Source organism: Felis catus, chromosome X, assembly GCF_018350175.1.
Source record: "Felis catus isolate Fca126 chromosome X, F.catus_Fca126_mat1.0, whole genome shotgun sequence".
NCBI lineage: Eukaryota > Metazoa > Chordata > Mammalia > Carnivora > Felidae > Felis > Felis catus.
Window position 1 is genome coordinate 38,237,565 of NC_058386.1, and position 12,858 is coordinate 38,250,422.

General features: G+C 43.4%; 1 long non-coding RNA gene across 1 annotated transcript in view; it reads right to left on the reverse strand.

The window, feature by feature from the left end:
* Positions 1–377: 377 nt before the first annotated feature.
* Positions 378–12,858, reverse strand: part of LOC109496499 — a 143,971-nt gene continuing 131,490 nt past the window's right edge. Inside the window, exon 4 of the long non-coding RNA XR_002152539.2 lies at positions 378–1,660. This is a non-coding gene — a long non-coding RNA (uncharacterized LOC109496499). The remainder of the gene's footprint in view (positions 1,661–12,858) is intronic.

Below are 12,858 nucleotides of genomic sequence, written 5' to 3' on the forward strand. Positions count from 1 at the left end.
TTTCTTTTTTTCCTCATTTGAGATCTTTATTATGTAGCTTCATTATTTTGACATGAATCTCCCAGACATCAGACTCACCCATATTCATGTGTCCCTTCTTCTGGGGAAAAGAGATGAGGTAGCACTTATACTCAAAATTTAAGCCAGGGCCCTGCGGAATTAGCATCACCAAGGAGCTTGTTAAAAATACACATCCCAGGGGCGCCTGGGTGGCTCAGTCGGTTCAGCGGCCGACTTCGGCTCAGGTCACGATCTCGCGGTCCGTGAGTTCGAGCCCCGCGTCGGGCTCTGTGCCGACAGCTCAGAGCCCGGAGCCTGTTTCAGATTCTGTGTCTCCCTCTCTCTGACCCTCCCCCATTCATGCTCTGTCTCTCTCTGTCTCAAAAATAAATAAACGTTAAAAAATAAAAAAAAATAAATACACATCCCAGGCCCCTCCCCAGACCCACTGAATCAGACTCTTCATCTCCACAGTATCTCCAGGTGACTCTTAGGCATATCGGATGGAAGCAAAGTTTGCCAAACCAAAACGTGACTCCTTGGCATATGCATTGTTTTAGCCTGCTTCTTTTTAAGAAATAGAAGGTTCAGGAAGGCCCCTTGCCCTTCCGCCTAACTGCCTAAAAGAATCTGGAGGTAAGACCTGCTCCAGGAAGGAAACGAGAACCATAGATACCTGCAGTATCTTAGGAACTAGGTGTGCAGATGGGGAGAAATCCAGCAAAATCTGTTTGTTAAAATTCCTCCATGTTCCATTGCTTATGGAGGCCCCTGGAAACACTGGTTTACCAGTCACTTTCTCTCTTTCAGCTTCCTGTGAAATGTCCTCCTTGACGCCGAAGCCCCGGACCCCTTCCCCCTTCTCCTTAGCTCTGGGCGGCACATGAGCCTCAGCTGCCTGACTGCCTGCGGACCTCACATTCTTATGGCGCCCCTGTACCTGCAGAACCAAATGTGATTTTCCCATGTGAATCTGTCTCATGTCAATTTAATTCTTAGAGCTGCTAAAAGAACCTTGAAGGACAGAGGAAAATTCTCCTCCCCATCACCCATGAAGCACAAGAAGCCGAGGTAGGGCACGCACATAGAGCCGAGCGGATGTCACAGAGCTCCGCGAGAGGATTCCCAGCACTTGTCAGTATTCTCCGTCCAGGGGACACCCCACCATCCCCTCCATTCCTCCTCCAAGTCCGTATCACGGGCTTGGCAACAGATGCTTCCCACTTGGAAGGAAGTGAGATGAGTCAGGATGGAACTCGCAGAGACATGGGAGAAGGAAAATGTGTCAAGGCAAGAGCAATTACGTTGATGACAGATACGGAAAGGGGCTGGGAGATACGGCGGGAAAAGGGACAAAGCATTTCACTTGAAGCTTCCATTTTCATCCTGGCTTCTCGTACACCAAGGCCCCAATTTAAACGATTGGCTCGGACAGGGTGACCTTAGGCAGGCCATATAAACTCTCCGTGCACCTCAGTTTCCTCATCTGTGAAGTGGGGATAATACTAGTACCTACCTCATAGGGCTCTGGTGAAGAGTCAGTGAGTCAAGTTGCTGCCCAACGTCACTCGTCTGGTCAGTAAGGTCCAGCTGTTGTTGGAAGCCACCCCACTGGCTCCAGCATCCAACAATGGCTCTAAACCACCGTGCTGTGTAGCCACTGCGAAAATGAAAAGTTAGACAAGAACTGAGAAGCACTCCCTCCTTCAATCACAGCTTTGATAAACAGTCATTTCCAGATCTTCTTTCCTCGTGATAACACCCACGTACGTCCTAGAAGAGCCTATGGGTTTTTCTGTGTGTTGTGAAAAGCTTAACCTGTATCTCTCACCTCACTCCATCACTGTGGCTACCTTCTCAGCACAGTGGAGACTAGGGTACGCTAACTCTCAGGTCATCAGAGTATTTGAGCCTGAAGCAAAAAAACAAAACAAAACAAAACAAAAACAAAAAACAAGCTTTCTTAGTACCCATGACAGGTGACTTGGAGAGATGCTTCAAAGTTTAACCATCAATTGGACCCAGAGGGTATAATGCTAAGTGAAATAAGTCAGACCAAAAAAGGCAAATACCACACAATTTCACTCATATGTGGAATCTAAAAAAGGCAAAGGAAGAAACACAAGACAGAAACAGACCCATAAACACAGCAGACAAACTGGAGGTTGCCGGTTGCCAGGGGGGAATGGGCAAAATGGGGTGAGAGGAGTGGGAGATACAGGCTTCCAGTTACACAATTAATCAGGGACAGGAAAATAAAGGCAAACCATAAGGAATATACTCAATCGGATTATAATACTGTTGCATGGTGATATACGGTAGCCACACTTGTGGTGAGCACAGCATAACCTACAGACTTATCGAATCACTACATTTTACACTTGAAACTAATGTAACATTTTGTCAACTATATACTTGAATAGAAATCGTTTTAGGAGCACCTAGGTGGCTCAGTGGGATAAGCGTCCAACTCTTGGTCTCGGCTCAGGTCGTGATCATGCAGTTCGTGAGATACAGAATCTGAAGCAGGTTGCAGGCTCTGAGCTGTCAGCATAGAGCCCAAGGTGGGGCTCGATCTCACGAACCTTGAGATCATGACCTGAGCCGAAGTCAGATGCTTAACCGAGTCGAGTGAGCCACCTAGGTGCCCCTAATTTCTCCCATTTACTAGAACGTTTTCAAATGTCACCACATCAGGTTCCACAGTGAAAGCACAGAGCCTGCTTGGAATTCTCTCTCTCCCTCTCTTTCTGCCCCTCCCCTGCTCACTCTCTGTCTCTCTCCCAAAATAAATAAATAAAACTTAAAAAAACTTAAAAATAAATAAATAAGTAAAATAATTTTTTTTAAGTTAACAATGATTTCATTCACTAACACCACAGGGAAAGTCTCTGGGCTTAGTTTTCTGAACTAAAGTCAACTATCTTCATTGAACTCTGATGTTTATGTCTGTTGCTGAAAACCATCACCAAAGCAATACAAGGCAAGAAGGAAAAAATAAATCAACGCACAGTATACGGAGTAAGGCCAATTCTGAGACAAAAACAGGAAGAGTGGCAGTGCAGTGTGGTAAAACAAACAATAAGATTCAAAATCAAATAGACCTAGGTGCGCCTGGATGGTTCAATCAGTTAAGCATCTGACTTCAGCACAGGTCATTATCCCATGGTTCATGAGTTCAAGCCCCATATAGGGCTCTATGCTGACAGCTCAGAGCCTGGAGTCTGCTTTGGATTCTGTGTTTCCCTCTCTCACTTCCCCTCCTCCATTCATGCTCTGTCTCTGTCTCTCTCCTTCTCTCTCAAAAATAAACATTAAAAAATTAAAAAAAAAAATCAAACAGACCTAGGTGACAGAGATGTGTGACCCTGTTAAGTACCTTCGTCCCTCTGAGCTTCTATTTCACCATCTCTAAGGTGGGGATAATGCCATCCACTTCACAAAGAGGTTTGGAGAGCTCCAGGAGACATGCTTTGTAAAGCATGTGTCTACAGCCCTACAGAAAAGAGCCCCATGATCGATGGTAGCTGGTATCTATCTCAGACACTTAAGGAGTATCCATGCAGTTTTGTACTCCCAGCAACACGACATAAAGACTTCCCATAAAAGCCACAGTTTTTGAGGCATCTGGGTGGCTCAGTTGGTTGAGTGTCTGACTCTTGCTTTTAGCTCAGGTCATGATGGCACAGTTCGTGAGATCTAGCCCCGCATCAGGCTCTGCACTGACAGCTCGGAGCCTGCTTGGGATTCTCTCGCCCCGACCCCACCCTGCCCCTACCCTCCTTGTGCTCGCTCATTCTCTCTCTCTCTCTCTCAAAAAAAAAAATTTTTTTTTTCAAAAAGCCAGTGTTTTTATTTAGTGAAAAATATAGTTACAAACAGCGGTATTTAGAAATACACACTGCTTGTGCTAGCCGCTCCTTATTTACAGAACAAGTGAAAGGGCAAACGAAGTCTCCATCTGCAGAGCTGCTCATCAGCTAAGACAGCAGAGTTATCAAACCCCAGAGAAAAAATTACCTGTGTGCGCAAGCAAACACAGAGGAAAGCCCTTCACAAATAGGGGTCGAGGATGGAAAGGTAACATCAGCATGAATTCCAAGCTTTACGTTGTAGACAGGCACACTCCTATCCTCTTGTGATTTCAGATAATACTAATGACTAAAACTCAGAATAAGGTCTACAATGTGGGAAGCACCAGGGAAGTACTTGATATTTATTAACTTACTTGGTACTAGAACAACCATGACGGCAGTCATTGTATTATCTCCATGTTACAGATGAAAATACTGAGGCACAGACAGGTGTGGTAATTTACCCAGGATCACACAGCTCCTAACAGGTAAAGCTGGGATTCAACACGATGTAGTCTTCCCCACAGTCCAGGTCTTGGACTAAGGCCATACCATGTTAGATGTCGAATCCATTTCCTACCACATGGATAAGACTATCTGCTTAGATATATAAATGAAGATAAAGGCAAAATTAACAAAGATTAAGATTGAGGGTTTCAGAGTCCTTTCCCTGTAAACTCTAGAGCAATCTGGGGTGTCTAGGTGGCTCAGTCAGTTAAGCGTCCGACTTCGGCTCAGGTCGTGATCTCCCGGTCCGTGAGTTCGAGCCCCGCGTCGGGTTCTGTGCTGACAGCTCGGAGCCTGGAGCCCGTTTCAGATTCTGTGTCTCCCTCTCTCTCCACCCCACGCCTGCTTGTGCTCTGTCTCTCTCTGTCTTTCAAAAATGAATAAACATTAAAAAATTTTAATAAAAAATTTTTAATAAAAAATTAAAAAATCTAGAGCAATCTAACCAACATGGAGGCTGTACTAGGAAGCGCCAGAAAGACAGCGGTTCAAAATTCACTCCGTTTCATATGTATTGTATTGCTGTCAGGGTCGCTGTCTGTTTTCACGTGGCCAATGATAACTCAGAGCTTCGACGTTTCCGCTATCCTGTACTGCCCCTCAGGCCTCGAATGGAAGCTGGCAGGCTAGCCGCAAAGTGTAGCTAATCAATTACAGCAGCCAGAAATAGTATATATTCATGAGTACAGCGGTGGCCTTTAACCCACAGAGCAAGACCATTCCAGAGGATAGAAAACCAAACCTTGCAGCAAAACCTCAACTTTCACCCGGATTTTCCTATCCCGGGCAGCCCCAGAGAAGTCATTTTCGGCTTAGCCTTGCTGATAGTCATCTGCGTCACAAAACTATTACCCACCGAGCTCCTTCCTACTTAACTCAATGTGTTCTGAGCCTGATAACCAAGACTGCTGGGGAGCTGCTCAGGACTGGAGTTAATACGGAGACTCAATTGCATTTCACCCCAGAGGGGGCTGCTTACAGGTCAGTGCTGAGATAATCAGCCAGGCAGCTTAGGCCCCAGACATCCCCGCGGCCGCTGCCGGTTGTTCTAAAGACTGGGAAAATTCAAAAACATTTTATTGACAAATAAAAGTGACAAGTGAAATGCTAGGAAAACCGCCTCCTTATTTTTTCTTAATCGAATCTCGGCGAGTGACATTTCCCCAGGCATGGTTTTGCTTTTCCTCGGAATTCCTCCTCCCAAATATTTTATGCTAAATCCCAGTCTTTGAGATGCAGAAACAATGGTAAGTCAGTAAGTTTCCCCAGACTGAGCTACCCATGGCTTGATATGCAACAGAAAACACCAGTGACAATATGGCCTCACTGATGAAGAGGAATTCTTGCAATTCATACATTTTTGAGGTCTTACATTTATTTACCGCTTGCTAAGCCAAGCTGTGTTTTTGGAGAACTGTTACGAAAAAAGTTCTGTTCCAGGTACTGTGGTTTACCCGGAATGCATACTTATCAAATATATGCCAGATATGTTATGAACTAAGGATTCGAGTAAATAAGACACAATCCTAACATCACAGGTTTTGACCGTCAGCTACATACATCCCCATGCTCTGACCTTCCCGCACACCTAGGATCACTGATTATGCACAAAAGGATAATTCTGTGCCATCCCAAGGTGCAGATCCCTCAAAGACAAAGAAGGGAGATGTCAAGTGAAATCCTTTTCATTTTTTTAAATTTTTTTAATGTTTATTTATTTTTGAGAGACAGAGCGTGAGCGGGGAGACAGAGGGGGAGAGAGAGGGAGACACAGCATCCGAAGCAGGCTCCAGGTTCTGAGCTGTCAGCACACAGCCTGACATGGGGCTCGAACCCACAAATCATGAGATCGTGACCTGAGCTGCAGTCGGACGCTCAACCGACTGACCCACCAGGCGCCCCATGAAATGCTTTTCATTCTAAAAGGAGGCCTTAAACATTAGAAGAAAAAAAAAAAAGGACTTTAGGGATTCTAAGGTGACTAAAGCTATTTAAGAAAAGAGGTGGCTTGCTTTCTTAGAAAAGTGTTTCAGAAAGTTTAATCTGGAAAGCATGCAGAATTGGTGGAGGTAAATATAAGAAGAAGGAGGGCAAGTTTAAAAAGGATGGTATGGAATGAATAAGCCACAGTGAAGAAAGGTTCAGCACAGGGAATAGCGTCAATGGTATTTTAACAAAGTTGTAAGACATCACATGGCAGCAACACTTGTGAGCACAGCGTAATGTACAGACTTGCCAAATCACTGTGTTGCACACGGGAATCTAATAACATTGTGTGTTAACTACAGTTCAATAATTTAAAAAAAGATTATTTTAAAAATCTACTAGAGGGGTGCCTGGGTGGCTCAGTCAGTTAAGCATCCAACTCTTGACTTCCACCTCAGCTCATGATCTCATGATTTCATGAATTTGAGCCCTGTTTCAGACTACATGCTGATGGTGCACAGCCTGCTAGGGATTCTCTCTCTCTCTCTCTCTCTCTTAAAATAAAGAAATAAACTTTAAAAAAAGTCTACTATGGAATTTAGGCAGGGAATGGTCTTTCAATGTGGCTGAAAAGAGATAACCGCTTCTGGCCCAAGTAGAATAATACGGAGTATATTTACCCTCCCACCTAAAACAATGAAGACAGAAAACAAAACATATAATCTAAGGGTTTTCAGATATCGGATATCAGGCATAGGACTATGTATGACTCCTATAAAAGGGGAAACAGATAAGGGAAGGCCTATGATTTTCCCAGCTTAATGTCAAGACAGTTTTGAGGCCACCACACAGAGGGAACTCAGAAGAACCCAACAATCTCCCTGAGTTAGAAAGATGGACTGAGGGGGTCCAAGAGGCCACGGTGGCTAAGGTTCACAGGACAGGGTAACAGAGGAGACACCTGCATAGAAACAGAGATCGATCTCCAGAAGATCTTTGTTATGTCTTCAGTAATGATCAGCACAATAGTATGAGAAGAAATCTACCTCAGGCTAAGGATAGAACTATCCAAGATCCTTGGAGAACAATGAGGGTCTTGAATACTTTGTCTTTCCACCAACCAGAGGGGGAAAACCTTATATTCCACAGGACATTAGAGTAACTACTCAACGCGTCAAGTGGTCTCCTGGCAATCTATGACATTCCTTACTTATGGAAGCATCACCCTCATCTCGGTCTTTGTCTATATGAGGCATTTTCCCTGTGTTTGTGTCCAAATTTCCCCTTTCTATACGGACACCAGTCATACTGGATTAGGCCCCCGCCTTTCTCCAGCATGACCTGACTGTAACTAATTATAGCTGCAATGACCTTATTTCCAAACACGATTGCATTCTGAAGTACTAGGATTTGGACTTTAATATAGGAATTAAATGGAAGGAGAATGACTTTGAGGACAGAGGCATGAATGTAGAAATTGGTGAGGCTGTCACTCATCTCAACAACCCAGAGAGCACAGTCCTGGCGGGGGTGGGGCCTAGAGGTGGGGGTGGGGCAAGGCCATTTCCCAGGGCCAAGGGGGCAAAATTCTGGCCCAGAGCCTGCAGGACAGAGCATTAATTAACCAAAGAGGATTGTTCTCAAGCCCTAAAATCTAAACGAATTCATCCTTCTAGGTTTTGGACTTGCTTGGGATTTGTGATACCTTTTTCTCCTTCCAATTTCTCCCTTTTAGAATGGGAATACATATCCAGATCCTGTGTCGGTCCCACCTTGTATGTTGAAAGCTAGTAACTTGTTTGGTTTCACAGATTCACAGATGGAGAGGAATTCTGCCCCTGGATGAACCATACATCACCCATACCATTTCTAGAGGATATTTGGGCAATACTTTGTATTTACTAATAATACCGCTGTTATGGGCAAAGACGTTCTAAGATGCCGGGATGGATGACTATATTGTGGATGTGATGTGAATCTGTGAGGAACAGACAGCGGAATGTTATGGGTCAAACTGTGTCACCTTAAAATTCATATGTTGAAGTCCTTACTGTAAGTACTTTAGAATGCAGACTTATTTGGAAATAGGGTCATTGCAGATATAATTATTTAAGATAGGGTAACTGGTGATATAATTAGTTAAGATGAGGTCATGCTGGAGTAGGGGGCATCCCTACTCCAGTATGACTGGTGTCTTTATAGTAAGGGGAGATTTGGATATAGACACACACAGACAGAATGCCAGGTGAAGACGAAGACAGACATGCTTCTAGAAGCAAGGAATGCCATCAATTGCCAGTGAACCGTCAAAAGCTAGGGGAGGCACAGAATACGTTATTCGTCATAGGACTCAAAAGGAACCAGAGTCCTGCCGACACGCTGACCTCAGACATCCAGTCTCCAGCAATGTGACACAAGAAATGTTTGTTATTTAAGCCCTGAGTTTGTGGTACTTTATTATAGCAACTCTAGCAAACTAAGATAATGGGCACAAAATGATTTTCTTAATGTTTGTTTATTTTTGAGAGAAAGAGAACAGGGGAGGGGCAGAAAAAGAGACAGAGATCCAAAGCTGACTCGGTGGTGACAGAAGAGAGCCCGACGCGGGGCTTGAACTCACAAACCATGAGATCATGACCTGGGCAGAAGTCGGACCTTTCACCAACTGAACCACCCAGGCACCCCGATGATATTTTTTATTGTTAAATCTTGTATTAGGTTTCTCCAGAGAAAAAAGAGATTTTTTTTTTTTTAATATAAGGCATAGGTTCACACAATTCTGGAGAACGAGAAGTCCCAAGATCTGTAATCAGCAAGCTAGAGACCCAAGAAGAACCAGTGTTTCAGTTCAAGTCCAGAGGCAGAAAATATGCCAGCTCAAGTAACTAGGCAGGAGTTCCCTCTTACTCAGCCTTTATGGTCTATTCAGGTCTTTGACCCACTGCAGGAGGCCAACCCCCATTGAAGAGAGCAATCTACTTTATTGCGCCTAACAATTAAAAGGTTAATCTCATCTACAAACACCCCAACAAACATACCCAGAATAATGTTTGGCCAAATGTCTGAGCACTCTGTGGTCTTGTCAAGTTGACATATGAAATTAAACTTCAGGAGCAGGCATTTTAGCATCAACAAAATTGGGGGGTTTTGATATGTTTAGTGGTCTTTTTTGTTTTGGGGGTTTTTTTTGCTTCCTTTGTGAATTGCTTGCTCTTATCCTTGGCCCCCATTTTCCTGCTGGAGAACCCATTTAAAATCTCTGTGCTTGTCTAATTAAAAGGCCATATAACAATTAATAAGCATGTTGAGAGCAGATATAAGCACCCATAATTCAAAACTATTTTTATTTTCAAATGTTCCCTTGCAATTATTTTTCATTATGAAAGCTTATTGTTGCATGATAGCAGACTTAACGTATAATTTTGTATTATGCTCTCTTGATTTATCTTACATCAAATCTTAAAATATCATTTAATATCCTATTCTAAACTGAAAGTGGGGAGGAAGTGGCAATTTGAAAAGAAGATATTTGTTGCAATATAGCCAAAGGTGAAAAGGAAGCTTAGGAGCACCCAGGTGGCTCAGTTGGTTAAGCATCTTGATCTCAGCTCAGGTCTTGATCTCAGGGTGGTAAGCTCAAGCCCATGTTGGGCTCCACACTGGGCATGAAGCCTACTTAAAAAAAAAAAAAAAAAAAAAAAAAAAAAGCTTATAGTTTTATTATATTTCTTTCCCCCTCCTTACTTCGCATATACCTGATTTTGTCTCTCTTACTACTTTGCTATGCACTCTAGAAATGGCCCAGTGCAAACCATGATTAACTAACATAGCACAGCCAAGGGCTTTGCCTTCAACAAGCGCTAGCTAGATGGAGACAGGGAACTGGTGCAATGGAAAAGTATAAACAGGGCATAACGTTGGCCCCCAGGGGGCAATGCTCATACTTTCCATGCTCACACTTTGTATAAACTTTGACAAAATGAAGCAGGCTCTCTTCTCACATATAACCTGGCATATCTTGTTCACTGCATACTGGGACTACAGCTCTAATTTGAATGGAATTAGGCCCAGAGAAAAGGTTCTGGAAGACAGTGTTTGTTTGTTTGTTTTAAAGTCACATCCAATGAGGTCTGAAAGTCACATGCCTATGCAAAGGACCTTTCAGAAATGCTGAGCCAAGCACATCTGAAAGACTGTGTTTCTCCAAGGGGTTCAGGTTACCTCCTTGTACCCTAAGCAGTTATTTCTTGAAAGACACAGCTGGGGACCAGCTTGAGGCAATTTTTCAACAGCAAAGCAGCCTACAGCATGGGGGGAAAAAAGCTGCACTTAGAATTAATTAAGAGACCCAGAAAACCAGGGAACAAGACTGACTTCCTTCAATTTATACCTTAAGGAAGTACTGGAACAAAGATTCTACTCTTCGGTTTCCTCATGTGTTAAAAAGGATTATTGGCTTGAATACTCTTTTAATTTAAGGTACTCTCTATTCTACAATTCTAAATCCAGTGGTTGGTAGACTGGGTTCAAATCGTGGCTTTGTTACCTGTTACAATATTTATCCGTAGTGTTTACAGATAAAGAACCATCTCAGTTATAACTTCTAATGTATCTAAAATGCAAAATCCAATGCCTAACATATAGCAACGAATTAACAGCAGCAACCTAAAAAATAATGACCTTTTCACTAATACAAAGAAACCTTTTCTTTTCCATTTTATAGAATTATAAAAATATACGGTTTTCAAGAACAGCAGTTGAATCTGCTAACCTTACAGAGAAGAAGTCTGAACATTAGATCGGGTCAAATCACCCAGCTAGTTGTAGAACGAGAATTGGAAGCCTGGCTCCCTGGCTTTCAGATCAGGGTCAGTTCCGGTCTGCCTTATTCCCAGACTACAAACTGCTGGCAGGCTGGGTGTCCTGGTCCATGCCTCTACTTTCCCTCAAACTTTCTAAAGGTTCCTCCAGGGAGAAGAGAAAGCCCCCTTGCGTCTTACTCCTGATCCATGCCTATACCTGGTAAGGGAAGTCTTGCCCATCCTGACCTCAAATCTCTTACTTTACCTAGGCCATTCGGTGACTGACTAGAGCAACTCCTTGCTTCCTTTTCCGACTACCTGTGCCTTCGCACAACTCTGATAATCCATGTGTCTGGTCACAGGGTTGCTCCTCCCCATTTCGATTTAAAATAACTTACTTTCCCAAAGACAGCAGCCAATGTCTCATGGAAGGAAAAGGGAACACCTCTGCTTGATTAATGCATTTCCCCTCTTCCGTATCGCTGAAACCTAATCAGAGGACTCTTCTGACGATGTGCGTCTCCATTTAGTTTGCAACACAGAATTTATATAAATATAGACATTCCGTGGTATATTCTGGGTGTACAAGAAAACAGAGAACAGGGGCGCCTGGGTGGCTCATTCAGTTAAGCATCCGACTGCGGCTCAGGTCATGAGCTCATGGTTTATGGGTTCGAGCTGGCAGGGCAGACCCTGCTTGGGATGCTTTCTCTCTCCCTCTCTCTCTGTGCCTCCCTGACTTGTGCTTTCTCTCTCTCTCAAAATAAATAAATAAAATTTTTAAAAAAGAAAAAGAAAATACAGAACAATTATTAAAGGTCAGAAGAGGTCATAGTTTATCTCCTTACGCCATAGATGGAAAAACTGAAGTCAACAGGGCTTAAACGACAGGAAAACTGGTAAACGAGCCTTAGAAGTTTGGGGTTTCAGAAACATCTGCAATATTTTTCATTGCTTTCTTTTCTGGAGGGAAGTGAGGAAACAGGAGGAGACAGGACAGGCTGGCCGTGGGAACGGAAAGGAATGGCAGCAACCCTGGATAGATGGAAAAGGGGTCGTTTTCCCCAGTCTTCCTCTGAGCTTTCAGTGTACTGTAAGAAGAGGAAGCAGGGGCGGCACATCCTGAAGAGGAAGGGTCTGGATCGCAGGTTTTCCAAGGGACCACAACACACGTGCCTGAGTAAGTGTCAGCTTGCATAGCCAAGTTCACAATCAGGTAATGTGAGTTTGCCTTATTTCTGACCACTGCAGTTTAGGCCAATAAGCGGAATAAGAATTGAGAGCACAGTCTACACCAGGCTCCAGAATATATCTTCTGCAGTAAAACCTTGCTTTGTGAGCATAATTCATTCGAGAAACATGCTTGTAATCCAAAGAACTCATGTATCAAAGTAAATTTCAAGAACCATTGGCTCAGTTGTGACCATGTGACATTCGGCATCATGTACTACTCGTATTGCAAGACATCGGCTGGCTTATCAAATTAAAATTGATTAGAAATGTCTGCTCGTCTTGCGGAACACTCACAGAACTCACTCGAAATCTAAGGCTTTACTGTATACGGATACACATACATATATACACACATATATATTTATCAATGCCTTTTTCTTCCCGGTTATTATATTCACGTTTATTAGAGGGCAGAATTTAAGAAGTCGTTCTGGGGCATGAACTTAACTGTTCTCTAGGACATTCTTGAGGGGAAACACCAGACAAAATGGTTGATATTTCATTAAACTAGTCACATGGAGAACTTGCAAGAGGGA